Here is a 13004-nt window from a genome sequence, read left to right on the forward strand (position 1 = left end):
CAGTTTTGCTCTATCATATTTTGTGAACATTACACAATCAATTCATGTTTTCTGGCGGAATGTAATCGTCTCTTTTAGAATTTACTTAACTCGGTGGGACTTGATGTGCACCAGATTCATTCATGTAGAAATGAACTGATCAAATTTCGTTTGGTCACAGAGTTTTTTCTTTTTTGGGGGACAGAGCTCATTAGACTAATACCCAGCATGCTTTGCAATCATATATTTGTACATTTACATTTACATTTTGGTCATTAAGCAGACACTTTTATCGAGAGTGACTTCAGTCAGTGCATTCAACCAAGTTAGATAAACAATCACATGTACAAAATAAAACGTTTATGTAACCATTACTGAGAATGTTGTTGTAGTTAAAGCGATACTTCGGGATTTTGCATGCTAGCAGATACCAATAGGCTTCAAGTCATTGTGTTAACACTAATTTGCATTGACCTGTGAAACTAGCGCTAACTTCCTTCACTGGACACATAGACTTAAAAAGGGTTTGCACGAGATAATCTGACTCTTGGGAAGTAGATAAATGGAATTGCCAAGATCCTGAAGTATCCATTTAAACTGGTCTGTTGGTTGATACACTGTACCTTCAACCCTGTTGGTTTAGGAGCTGGTAGAAAAGCTCATGGATGAGCAAGAAGCAGATGGGAGGGCAAAGCTCCCTACTTAAATCTTTGTTTGTTGTTGATTTTTTTTAAAGTTAATAAATGCTTTTTTAATTTAGCAGTTAGGATGAATGCAACTCAGAGCTAAAACTGACACAATTGTTTCATTTGGGAGGTACTTCTAATTAGGTCAACATGATTGCCTGAATAGATTTGGTCAATCTGAGGTAATCATTTCTAATTATTATCTCTTAATTCCATAGTGTTTCAATAACACAATTAAATGAAGTAGATCTGTGTCAATCATTTCATGTAAAAAATAACCTGTTTCCATTAGGTGTAACTACTGTCCAAAATTGAATTGTGTGTGTATCAGGATTGGGCTCATTTCGAATTAATGGCAGTCAATTCGGGAAGTGATTTGAATTTAAAATTCAGAAAATTTCAAACATTTGAAACAACTACTTTTCACTTTATTGAGAAGTTGTTGAAAATAAATGCCCTTTTTTTTTGGTTTATTGAATTGTAATTTTTGTTTACTTCCTGAATTGACTGCCTTCAATTCGAGTAGATCCCAACCCTGGCGTGTATATGGCTTTTGATGTACTGTGTGTGCCAAAGCAAGGCACTTTACATGATGTGTACTAAGTGTTTACCACTTCACCAGGCTACTATAGAAAAACATCTTATCATACAGAGTGTGCATAACATCCAAATGTTTTTAAAAAAATGACATGCTAAATAGTCCACGTGGCAGCAGAACTATACTCATACCATACATTGTATTAACCCTGGGATAGTAATTGATGGGCCCACAGAATGTAATTCCACCACATCCAAGGCCTATAGATAGATGGACAATCTGCACCGACTGCATTTCCGAGAAGCACCAAGGACGCTATTTCTGCCAATAAGTAACCGTGGGGTATGTTATGATTAAGATCATTTTTCTTTGTGCTCTTTCAGTCCAACTCCACTGACACCTCTTAGCTCTGCAGAGCTCTGTATATTGTAGAGTGCTAAGACCTCCTCTATCACTGTCCAGGCCACACACTGGGCCTTGTCGATAATTCGAAAACTATATTGATATTCTGCTTGAACTAGATGGAGGAAAATCACTCCCTTTTACAGTTAATCGCTTAGATGGAAATGGCCTCTTTTTTCACTCCAGACAAAACTCTTACCTGGAAAAGTCAGGGAGTTTGTGCTATAGCTTGAGAATTGAATAAGAATTGTCAATCTATTATCCATTATTCTGGTTTCAGAGTTGATATTATGCAGTTTGACGCTACGGTGTTGACGCTACGGAGTTGACGCTACGGTGTTGACGCTACGGAGTTGACGCTATGGTGTTGACGCTACGGAGTTGACGCTACGGTGTTGACGCTACGGAGTAGACGCTACGGTGTTGACGCTACGGAGTTGACGCTACGGAGTTGACGCTACGGAGTTGACGCTACGGAGTTGGCGCTACAGAGTTGACGTTTCAAAATGTATGTTTTTGAGGTCATCTTTTGATGTGTGGGGAATATCAGTCATCAGAAATCAAATGGCTTTATGTTGATTAATAACAGCTGCATGAACTTGGACACGTAATCATTCAGTTATGGTGATTCATGTTAGCGATCAGATTGTTTTGTTAAAATTGGTGAGGATTTCTGTCAGTCACACAGAACACCACTCTATGTTGATTCATTCATAATGATACATGTCAGATCTATCTGGATTCATCTACCCATGCATGTGAAAATGAAGGACGAACCACAATGCAGCCTACATGTCCAATGTTATACAACACGTCTGTGTTTCCAATTGATAAGCAGTGGGTATAAGTCAAGTATGTATATGAACGATATTCAAATTCCAGATTGTGTGTTGCTAGGAATTATCATTTGAATGGGCATCAATGATGTTGTCCTCCAAAAACAATTGAATTGAAGTCCTCTATTCTTCTCAACCTTGGCAACGCGTTCTAAGTACCATCTCACAGGAGACAAAGGGGTCCACATTCGCTGCCAGATAGAAATACACATCACAGACACTTCTGCGAGGGCGCTGAGAGCCGATATCAGTCATAGGAAGTAAGATAGTAGGTTATGATTAGTTAGAGTGATTATATGCCTGGTGGCCTTACATCAGCTGATGAGCACCTTGGCTTGGAGTGTGTGCAGCACTGAACTCATGTCTCTGAGCTGAGCTGCTTAGTCAATGCCGCTCGCTGGAGAGGGGCGCTGCTTCTACTGTGGCACGTTGCTGGCTTGTCAGGCTCTGCAGCCAAGCCACACAGCTCAGCACATGCTGCACACACTGCCACTAGAAACACACACACACGCACGCACAGATGCACACGCACACACGAAGAAGCACTGTCCAGCTGTATGGAAGGCGGAGGACTTTGGGTCAAAGCATGTCCTCGTGGGACAGCCTCAGCTGGGTTTTGTCGCCATGCTATTGGTGGATCGGATCGTGCCATTTTGTTAGCAATTTGTCACATAGTTGATGTCGGCAGTAAAGGATGTCCCAGTCGGCCAGTGGCAGAAGTGACAAATATAGAGTTCTAGAGCCTTCCTATGTGCTGGGATGTCAGCATTGCAGTCAAATCGAGAGAGTGGGGACTAGAAACGCATTCCCATGGTGTCCTCTTCTATTGCTGCGGAGTCCATCTTTGTTGACACCTTTGGAATTTTGAAATCCTCCTGACCTCTCTTACAGACAATGAGGTAGAACTATCTTTTTCATGTAATAATTTACGCATCAAAGATCATCCTTTGGCATTTTCTTCAGAATGGGCCAGCGACAAAAAATTTAAAGGCCCAGTGCAGCCGTTTTTATCTCAATATCAAATCATTTCTGGGATAATAAATTAAGCACTTTACTGTGATTTCTCAAGCAAGAATTTTGCTAGGACTGTCTGGGAGTGGTCTGAGTGGGGAGGGTAAAACTGAAAATGAGCAGGTTTGGAACTCTCTTGGTCTATCAACTTATTCATCGCCTAGTGATGTCACCAGGCAGGCCAAAACTCCACCCCACCCAAAACAGGGTGAATTTTCAGGCTGTCTTTTCAAACCGCTCTTACACTAAAAGGGCATTATCATCATTTTTACAATTTCAAAGTATTATTCCAACTTCATAGTGTAGAAATATATGGAAAACACAGGAAATCACATTTTTGTCTGCACTGGGCCTTTAAGAGATGGATTTGAAAAGACTACAATTAGTCTTTTCACAGTAAGGGGTGTACATGTGTATTCAAATTAGTCATTCCTCATATTTAAATGGTATTACCCAGAGCAAATTGACAATAAACCAGCGTATTCATATTTTGAGATGTGCAGCTTTGTCAAGGACTTTGTTTGGGAAGGTTGCGGTTCAGTCAGTGCCTGGTTATGTGGTTGATTATTGTTGAAAAGATTGCTGATCTGCAATTGTCACATCTTTGTGTAAAATATCCCGATTTTTCTTAGTTTACCTGCGTGTTGGGTGCTGTAGAGTGGAATGAATCAATCAAAAGGATTGGTAGAATAATGAAACCACATTTGGAATAGAACAGTTGTCATAGTTACCTTTGTAGGTATAGAAAAATGTAAAGCTTTATTAGGGAATCATACAAAAAAACAGCTATTCACTTACCTCTGATTCCAGTAATATTCAGTGACAACAAAAGCCTAATCGTGAGTGTGCAAAAGTGGTGCAGGTAGCCTTCACAGGGTCCTTCCATCAGCATTGGCCAAGCATCAATGTCTCAATGTGGTAGCAAGGCCATTACTTAGTAAACATCTCTAACATTCACTGACAAGGGACAGTTCACCCACAAGGTATAATGGCTAACCAGCTAGTTAATGACATCAGTGTTCACCACCAAACAGATGTTCGTTCGTCCACTAACTCTGTTCTTCTGACAAGGTCTCTACTAACTAAGAAGGGTTGCCGTTTGGCGGCTACAGACCGTTTCAGTAATGAAACCACCCGGTAATGAGGTAGCTTCTGGACATCAGATGACAGTTACTAACCTCAATTTCGACTTCAAATAAGACTTGAACTCCGACTCAGCTGTTCCACTGTTCATACCGGACCCTATTCCTTTGTTCCATGGGCTACTAAAACGCTGCATGCGTAGAGACGGGAGACAAGATGTAGTCCTGGTGAAATTGAGGCGAAGAGGAAACCGAACGACGCTCCTATCTGTTTTATATGCAAATGTCCGGTCACTCGAGAATAAGATGGATGAGCTTCGTTTCGAGAGTCTCGTATCAGAAAGACTTTAAGAGCTGCAATATTATAGGTCTTACTGAAACGTGGCTGGAGGACGGCACTATGCACGTGGTACTCGGTGGATTGTCCATGCAGCTTCAGGATCATACAGCGGCTTCGGGGAAGTCAAAAAGGAGGGGGAGTGTGTTTTTTCATAAATAACAACTGGTGGGCTGCTTCAAGTATGATGGTAGGTTGTAGACACTTATCTATCAAGAGAGTTCTCATCCGTAATTATCACAGCTGTCTACAAGCCAATACAACTATGGACGCTAAAACTCTAGACCTCTTTTAATCTACCGAAAGAAACGCTTACTAGGCAAATCTGACCATGACTCCATTCTCCCGCTTCCTGTTTACACGCAAAAGCTCAAACAGAAAGTACCAGTAATGCACTCAATACGGAAGTGGTTGGATTAAGCAGAAGCGAGACTACAAGACTATTTTGGTGGTACTGTACAGACTGGGCTATGTTCCAGGATTCATCCGATAGCATTGACCACAACAGTCATAGGCTTCATCAATAAGTGCATTGACAATGTAATCCCCACAGTGACTATAAGAATGTATCCAAAGCAAAAACCATGCATTACAGGCAATATCCGTGCTGGGCTAAAGGCTAGAGTTACCTTTTCCAAGGAACGGGACACGGACATGGATGCATACAAAAAAGCCTGCTACAACCTCCGTGACATCAAACATGCAAGAGTACAATATCATCTCAGACACCCTAGACCCACTCCAATTCACATACTGTCTCAACAGATGACACAATCTCAATTGTACTTCACACTGCTCTCTCCCACCTGGACAAGAGGGGAAATAATTATGTGAGAATTCTGTTCATAGACTACACCTCAGCGTTAAAAACACCATAGTCTCCAAGCTCATCACCAAGCTAGGGACCCTGGGACAGAAATTCTGGACTTCCTGATGAGCCAGCCCGATGTGGTGAGGGTAGGCAACAACACCTCCACCATGCTGACTCTCAACACGGGAGCCCTTCAGGGGTGTGTGCTTAGTCCACTCTTGTATTCCCTGTTCACCCACGACTGCGTGGCCACTTACGACTCCAACACCATCATCACGTTTTCTGACAACACGACGGTATACGGCGATGAGTCAGCCTACAAGGATGTCTGAGACTTAGTAGTTTGGTGCCTAGAACAACAACCTCCTCCTAAATGTCAGTAAAACCAAGGAGCTAATTGTGGATTATAGGAGAAAGAGGGGAGAGCACACCCCATACACACTGATGTGGCTATTGTGGAGTGGGTCGAGAGCTTCAAGTTCCTTGGCATCCACACACACCTGCACAGTCATGAAAAGGGCACGGCAGTGCCTCGTCCCCCTCAGGAGGCGGAAAAGAGTTGGCATGTGCACTCGTATCCTCAAAATGTTTTACAGCTGAACCATTTAGAGCATCTTGATGGGCTGCATCCCCACTCGGAATGGCAAATGCACCGCCCATGCCTGCAAAGCGCTACAGAGGGTGGTGCGAACAGCCCAGTGCATCACTGGGGCTGAGCTCTCTGCCATCCAGGATCTCTATATCAGGTGGTGTCAGAAGAAGGCATGAAAATGTGTTAAAGACTCCAGCCACCAAAGCCATAGACTGTTCACCAACAGGCTCCGAGACAGCTTCTACCCCCAAGCCATAAGACTGCTAAATAGTCTGCTAAATAGTAAAGGAATGGTACCTGAACTATCTGACCTGACGCTATCTTGCACTGATCCTATGCACACTCACTAGACTAAATATACACACTCACACACGCTACATTGACACCCACACAAAACCCCCACACACACATATCGCCACAACCCAAACACACAATCATACACACACACACTTTTACACTTATCATTTGCTGCTACTGCTCTGTTCTTTATTTTACTCATATTATTATTATCTATCTTGGTGCCTAGTCACTTTACCCTGCCTTCATGTACATATCTACCTCAAATACCTCGTACCTCTGCACATTGATCTGGTACTGGTACTGTAATTAGCTCCATTCTTGTGTGTTTTATTTTATTCTTACGGTAAAGTCAACACCCGTTTTATTCGGCGCTTGTGACTCAAACATTCAAAAGGCACTCGCAGGTCTGAGCTCTCCTGCTCCACCCACATCCGTTCAACGCATTGACTGGGGTTGGAGACGAGGGGAAAATAAACGTGTTGCCAAATATAGCCATGTGCATTTCACAAGTATTCTAATCAAATGTGTTCATAAAACGTATTAAAAACACGTCCGTAAACCCACGATGAGGACATCGACCGATCGAGTAAGTTTCCATAAATCATTGGGTACAGTTGCATGAAAAAAATGTCAGATCGGCTGAAGTGGTGGCAAATCGGTACATGTGACAAATAAAATTGGATTTGATTGGATTAGCTCTTTGCCTTTGTTATCGGTCAGCTGGAAGGGCCTTGGACTCTTCAATTACCAACGGATTTCCCAAGGCTCTGCCAGGCCGTCCCACACTCATCATTACTGGCCTTGGGAAGGCATTCATCTCTATGGGCCGAAAGTACTGGAGAAAAAAATCAATGGCCGTCTCCCAATAGATTTAATGACTCCTTTTGCTTGTCGGCTTTACTTTAGGACCACTGGTTGGGGAAGGTAACAGACAGGCTTCTCCCACCATATTGTGCTCAAGTATGAGGCACTGTGAGACCTGAGTTCATGAAAGAACATGAGGAGTAAAGAGAGCTGTTTTAAACTATTGGAGCACAACCAATGCCTTCGGGCTAATGTATTTTTGTCCTGCATACTTGTCCAGCCAGACCCCGTGCATATGAATGAGAGATGAGCTATGCATCAAATACATGCCAAATAAATGGATCATCAATAAGGACCAAACTTGGGTTAAAATACAAGTTTATTTGAGTATGTGTTTTTTAAATAATTATTTTCTGTGTATTTGAGTATTTTCGAATAATGTGGTCTGAATCAACTACTTTTGTAAGGAGTGTGAATCTGGTGGCAGTGAAGTCAGACGCAGGAGAGCAGAACTTGATAATAGCCGGAGCAGTTTAATAGTAAAACCAACGGCATAAGAAATACAAAGTATGGGCACAATATCCTGACGCGCACCAGTCAAACAAGGAGAGGCTTCGACTTCGGGAGACGTCGTGACAGTATCTATTTTCAAACAACTTCTTATGAATAGCTTACTACAGTAGCCTTTTCAAATACTTATTTCAATTACAACGTTCAAATACCCGGGCTAAATGCATGGGAGTGTATTTGAATTATTGTATTTGAGTATTTTCAAATACTTTCCAATATTCAACTGTCTTTTCAAATACAAAATATCTTAATACTTACTTCCAAATGTATTTAAAAGTAATGAAATACCCTATTTGAACCCAGGACTGATAAGGATAAGGACGCCAATGGAGTCCGACACATATTTACATACATTCAAAAACATTAACATACGTGTGTGTGTGTGTGTGTGTGTGTGCATCTATCAGTTACGCATACATGTCGTTACTTATACACAACAAATACAAATAGGTCACATGAGGGAGACGGTTTGTGCCGTGAGGTGTTGCTTTATTTGTTTTTTGAAACCAGGTTTGCTGTTCACTTGCACTATATAAGACGGAAGGTCATTCCATGCATGGCTCTGTATAATACTGTGCTTTACTTGAATTTGTTCTGGACCTGGGGACTGTGAAAAGACCCCTGGTGGCATGTCTGGTGGGGTAAGTGTGTGAGTCAGTGCTGTGTGTAAGTTGACTATGCAAACTATTTTGAATTTCCAACACATGAATGTTTCTTATAAAAACCAGGAAGTCACGCAGTCAGTCTTTCCTCAACTCTCAGCCAAGAGAGACTGGCATGCGTAGTATATTAACCCTCTGATTACAATGAAGAGCAAGACGTTCTGGGCCAGCTGGAGCTTAACTATGTCTTTCTTTGCAGCACTTGACCATATGAATGGACAATAATCACGTTAAGACAAAACTAGAGCCTGCAGGACTTGCTTTGTGGAGTGTGGTGCCAAAAGAGCAGGGCATCTCTTTATTACGGACAGACCTCTCCCCAGCTTTACAACCATTGAATCTATATGTTATGACCATGACAGTTTAAAATCTAAGGTAACAACAAGTAATTTAGTCTCCTCACATTGTTCAACAACCACACCATTCATTGCCAGATTCAGCTGAGGTCTAAAACTTAGGAAATGATTTGTACCAAATACAATACAATACTTAATAATCAGGACCAGAGTATTACTGGCCACCCAATCCAAAACAGAATGCAACTCTTTGTTAAGGGTTTCAGTGACTTCATTAGCTGTGGTTGCTGATGCGTGTATGGTTGAATCATCAGCATACATGAACAATATACTTTGTTTAATGCTAGTGGCCGGTCATTGGTAAAGATATTAAGAGAGGGCTTAGAGAGCTGCCTTCCGGTACACCACACTTCACATGTTTGACATTAGAGAAGCATCCATTAAAGAAAACCTTCTGAGTTCTATTAGATAAGTATATACGGTAGAGGTTGAAAAGCCATAACACATACTGTACGTTTTCTCAACAACAGGTTATGGTGAGTAATATCAAAGGTTTCACTGAAATCTAACAGTACACCTCACACAATCTTCATATTATCAATTTCCTTCCACCAATCATCAGTAATTTGTGTCTCCATAACCTTCTCCATAAGCATGGTGAAAGTCTGTTGTTCATTTGTTTACACAGAAATAGCATTGTATTTGGTCAAACACCATTTTTCCAACAGTTTGTCAAGAGCTGGCAGCAAGCTGATAGGTCTGCTGTTAGAGCCAGTAAAGGCCGCTTTACCACTCTTGGGTAGCGAAATGACTTTGGCTTCCCTCCGAGATATGACAGATAGGAGTGGCTATAGTCAGCTTCCATCCTCAGTAGCTTTCCCGCTAAGTTATCAATGCCAGGAGGTTTGTCATTATTGGTCGATAACAATCATTTCCCCACCTCTCTCTCACTAACTTTGCAAACATCAAACTTTTGTTTCATTCTATATTATTTATGCATGAGTATGATGGCTCACTGTTCATTGTTGGCATTTCCTGCCTAAGTTTGCCCACTTTGTCAATGAAGTAATCATTAAAATAATTGGAAACATCAAATGGTTTGGTGATGAATAAGCCATCTGACTCGAGGAAAGATGGAGTTTAATTTGTCTTTCTGCCTATCTTGGCTTCATAATACAGTTTCATCTTCTTTTTGTTGTTTCGTCACATCATTTCTAAATTCATGGTGAGTCAGTCAGTCAGATGTGCAGCCAGACTAAGTAGCTGCTCCTTTTGCCCCATCTCTTTCAACCATACAGTTTTTCAAATTCCTCATCAATCCATGGAGCCTTAACAGTTCTAACAGTCAGTTTCAAATCAAATGTTATTGGTCACATACAAGTGTTTAGCAGATGTTATTGCAGGTGCAGTGAAATGTTTGTGTTTATAGCTCCAACAGTGCAGTACTATCTAACAAGTAATATCTAACAATACACACAATCTAAGTAAAGGAATGGAATTAAGAATATATAAATATTAGGATGAGCAATGTCAGAGCGGCATAGACTAAGATACAGTAGAATAGAATACAGTATATACATATGAGATGAGTAATGCACAATCTGTAAACATTAAAGTGGCCTGTGATTTTAAGTCTATGTATATAGGGCAGCAGCCTCTGAGGTGTTACTGATGGCTATTTAACAGTCTGATGGCCTTGAGATAGAAGCTGTTTTTCAGTCTCTGTCCCAGCTTTGATGCACCTGTACTGACCTCGCCTTCTGGATAATAGCGGGGTGAAGAGGTAGTGGCTCGAGTGGTTGCTGCCCTTGATGATCTTTTGGCCTTCCTGTGACATCGGGTGCTAACCCTAACCCTGTGGTTGCGGACGGTTGCCGTACCAGGCAGCGATACAGCCCGACAGGATGCTCTCAAATGTGCATCTGTAAAAGTTTGTGAGGGTTTTAGGTGCCAAGCCACATTTCTTCAGCCTCCCGAGGCTCAAGAGGAGCTGTTGCGCCTTCTTCATCACACTCCCAGGGCCCTCACCTCCTCCCTGTAGGCTGTCTCGTCATTGTTGGTGATCAGGCCTACTACTGTTGTGTCGTCTGCAAACTTGATGATTGAGTTGGAGGCGTGCATGGCCACGCAGTCATGGGTGAACAAGGAGTACAGGAGGGGGCTGAGCACACATCCTTGTGGGGCGCCAGTGTTGAGGATCAGCGAAGTGGAGGTGTTGTTTCATTCCTTCAACACCTGGGGGCGGCCAATCAGGAAGTCCAAGACCCAGTTGTACAGGGCGGGGTTCAGACCCATGGCCTCGAGCTTAATGATGAGCTTGGAAGGTACTATGGTGCTGAAAGCTGAGCTATAGTCAATGAACACCATTCTTACATATATATTTATCTTGTCCAGATGGGATAGAGCAGTGAGCAGTGCAATGGCGATTGCGTCATCTGTGGATCTATTGGGGCGGTAAGCAAATTGAAGTGGGTCTAGGGTTTCGGGCAAGGTAGAGGTGATATGATCCTTGATTAGTCTCTCAAAGCACTTCATGATGACAGAAGAGATTGCTACGGAGTGATAATAATTTAGTTCAGTGACCTTTGCTTTCTTGGGTACAGGAACAATGGTGGACATCTTGAAGCACGTGGACAGACTAGAATAGGGAGAGATTAAATATGTCCGTAAACACACCAGCCAGCTGGTCCACACATGCTCTGAGGTCGCGGCTAAGGATGCCATCTGGGCCGGCAGCCTTGCGAGGGTTAACACACTTAAACATCTTACTCACGTCGGCCATGGAGAAGGAGAGCCCACAGTCCTTGGTAGTGGGCTGTGTGTTATCCTCAAAGGGGGCCAACAAAGGTTTTTTCGATTGTCCGGAAGCAAGACGTCGGTGTCCATGACGTGGCTGGTTTTCCGTTTGTAGTCCGTGATTGTCTGTAAACCCTGCCACATATGTCTCGTGTCTGAGTCGTTGGATTACGACTCCATTTGTCTCTATACTGACATTTTGCCTGTTTGATTGCCTTACGGCAGGAATAACTACATTGTTTGTATTAGGTCATATTCACAGTCACCTTGCCATGGTTAAATGCGATGGTTTGCGCTTTCAGTTTTGCGTGAATGCTGCCATCTATCCACGGTTTCTGGTTAAGGTAGGTTTTAATAGTCACAGTGGGTTCAACATCTCCTACAACACTTCCTGATAAACTCAATCACCGTATCTGTGTATTCGTCTATTTTGTTCTCGGAGGCTACCAGGAACATATCCCAGTCCGCGTGATCAAAAGCAATTTTAAAGCATGGATTCCGATTGAATTTGGGTAGCTTAACAGAGATAAACATAATATGGGAAATCGCAAACAAAGCCAAAGAAAAATATATACATTCAGCAGTCCATTAATCAGTTGGTGTGTGTAAGTGTGTGTGTGCTGTGGGGTTGAATCCACAGGCTTGGCTCTCTCATCCCTTCCAGGCTTTTGGGAGGGAGGGTGAAAAATAAGCATGTCATAGCAGATGTAAGCAATGTCCCCACGCGATCTGGCAGCTTTCATGGCTGGGAGAAGTTTTTTCCTCTTCTGACGCACAGCTTCAGGATAGTCCTCGTTGAGGAAATTGTACCTTCCTCTCAAGTTCTTGGCTCTTCCAGAACCGCTACAGTACCTTGTCCTTGAACCTCAGGAACTTGACCACTATCGGCCTGGGCCTGTCACCTGGGCCAGTGGTGAGTTTTCGAGTCCTGTGAGCTCGCTCCACCTCAATCTTCCGTTTCTCCGAGACCATTTCCCTCACTTTGCCCTCAAACTCGGACCAGGTTTCAGATTCTGCAATTCCGTCCACAACAACGTTGTTCTGTCTTGACTGTCCCTAGAGATAATCTGATTTCTCATACAGATCTGTCTTTTCTCAATGACTTTCCAATTGCAGTCATCTTGCCATTCCCATGTTTAAATTCATTGAATTGAATTGAATTTATGGGTAACAGACATATACAACAAAATGTACAATGTGCACCCAGAGGATATCACTTGAAAGTATTAATTAAAACGCTTGTTTCCACAGTGGTCCTCGATGGTAAAAACAATAACACACACAATGATTAAAAGGCAAGAC

General features: G+C 42.4%; 1 protein-coding gene across 3 annotated transcripts in view; it reads left to right on the plus strand.

The window, feature by feature from the left end:
- Positions 1 to 13004, plus strand: part of LOC109907544 (glutamate receptor ionotropic, kainate 5) — a 99039-nt gene that overhangs the window by 7790 nt on the left and 78245 nt on the right. The gene's annotated exons all lie outside the window — the stretch shown is intronic.

The sequence above is a fragment of the Oncorhynchus kisutch genome, linkage group LG17 (genome assembly GCF_002021735.2).
Source record: "Oncorhynchus kisutch isolate 150728-3 linkage group LG17, Okis_V2, whole genome shotgun sequence".
Taxonomy (NCBI): Eukaryota; Metazoa; Chordata; class Actinopteri; order Salmoniformes; family Salmonidae; genus Oncorhynchus; species Oncorhynchus kisutch.